Genomic DNA, 2,283 nt, shown 5'->3' with positions numbered 1-2,283 from the left:
CAACATAGTATAGTATGGCATAAAAAGTCATAAAAACGACATAGTATAGTAAGGCATAAAAAATCATAAAAACGTCATAGTATAGTAAGGCATAAAAATTCATAGTATGGTAAGGCATAAAAAGTCATAATATGATAAGTCATAAAAAGTCAAAAAAACGACATAGTATAGTAAGGCATAAAAAGTCATAGTATAGTAAGGCATGAAAAGTCATAATATGATAAGTCATAAAAAGTCATAAAAACGACATAGTATAGTATGGCATAAAAAGTCATAACAACGACAGTATAGTATGGCATAAAAAGTCATAAAAACGACATAGTATAGTAAGGCATAAAACGACATGGTATAGTATGGCATAAGAAGTCATAAAAAGTAAAAAAGTATAATAAGGCATAAAAAGTCATAAAAACGTCATAGTATACTAAGGCATAAAAAGTCTTAGTATAGTAAGGCATGAAAAGTCATAATATGATAAGTCATAAAAAGTCATAAAAACGACATAGTATAGTATGACATAAAAAGTCATAAAAACGTCATAGTATAGTATGGCATAAAACGTCATAGTATAGTATACCAGAAAAAGTCATAAAAACGTCATAGTATAGTATGGCATTAAATGTCATAGTATATTATACCACAAAAAGTCATTAAAACGTCATAGTATAGTATGGCATGAAAAGTCATAAAAACTTCATAGTATACTAAGGCATAAAAAGTCATAGTATAGTAAGGCATGAAAAGTCATAATATGATAAGTCATAAAAAGTCATAAAAACGTTATATTACAGTAAGGCATGAAAAGTCATAAAGATGTCATAGTTTAGTAAGGCATAAAAAGTCATACTGCTGTAAGGCATGAAAAGTCATAAAAAACGTCATAGTATAGTATGGCATAAAAAGTCATAAAAACGTCATAGTAGACTAAGGCATGAAAAGTCATAGTATAGTAAGGCATGAAAAGTCATAATATGGTCAGTCATAAAAACGACATAGTATAGTATGGCATAAAGAGTCACACAAACGTCATTGAGTACTGAGGTATAAAAAGTCACAGTATAGTATGGCATAAAAAGTCATAAAAAGTCACAGTATAGTATGGCATAAAAAGTCATAGTATGGTAAGGCATAAAAAGTTATAGTATGGTAAGTCGTAAAAAGTCATAAAAACGACATAGTATAGTATGGCATAAAATGTCATAAAAACATCATAGTATAGTAAGGCATAAAAAGTCATAAAAACGTCATAGTGTAGTAAGGCATAAAAAGTCATAGTATGGTAAAGAACAAAAAGTCATAAAAACATAGTATAGTATGGTACAAAAAGTTATAGTATTGTAAGTCATAAAAAGTCATAAAAATGTCATAGTATAGTAAGGCATAAAAAATCATGAAAACATCATAGTATAGTCAGGCAGAAAAAGTCATAAAAATGTCATAGTATAGTAAGGCATAAAAAGTCATACTATAGTAAGGCATGAAAAGTCATAAAAACGTCATAGTATGGTAAGGCATAAAACAGCATAAAAACATCATAGTATAGTAAGGGTTAAAAACAACGCAGTATAGTAAGGCACAAAAAGTCATGAAAATTATATACTATAGTAAGACAGTAAAACAACATAGTATAGTAGGGCATAATAAGTCATAAAAATGTCAAACATTATAGTATTGCAAGGATTTAATACGACATAGCATAATAAGGCATAAAAAGTCATAAAAATGTCACAGTATAGCAAGACTTAAAAAAGTCATAGTATAGTAAGGCATTAAAACAACATAGAATAACAAGGCACAAAAAGTAAAAAAAAAAGTCATAGTATAGTTAGGCATAAAAAGCCATAAAAACATCATAGTATAGTAAGGCATGAAAAGTCATAAAGACGTCATAGTTAGTAAGGCATAAAAAGTCATAGTATAGTAAGGCATAAAAAGTCATAAAAACGTCATAGTATAGTAAGGCATAAAAAGTCATAGTATAGTAAGGCATGAAAAGTCATAAAAACAACATAGTATAGGATGTTATAAAAAGTCATAAAAACGACATAGTAAAGTATGACATAAAATGTCATAAAAACGACATAGTATAGTAAGGCATGAAAAATCATAAAAACGACATAGTATAGTATGGCATAAAAAGTCATAAAAACGACATAGTATAGTAAGGCATAAAAAATCATAAAAACATCATAGTATAGTATGGCATGAAGAGTCATAAAAACGACATAGTATAGTATGACATAAAAAGTCATAAAAAGTCAAAGTATAGTAAGGCATAAAAAG

Source organism: Seriola lalandi, unplaced genomic scaffold, assembly GCF_002814215.2.
Source record: "Seriola lalandi dorsalis isolate HSWRI2012SDOR001 ecotype SW California unplaced genomic scaffold, Sedor1 jcf7180002054529, whole genome shotgun sequence".
In the NCBI taxonomy this organism is placed as follows: Eukaryota; Metazoa; Chordata; class Actinopteri; order Carangiformes; family Carangidae; genus Seriola; species Seriola lalandi.
This window is presented reverse-complemented; position numbering follows the sequence as displayed.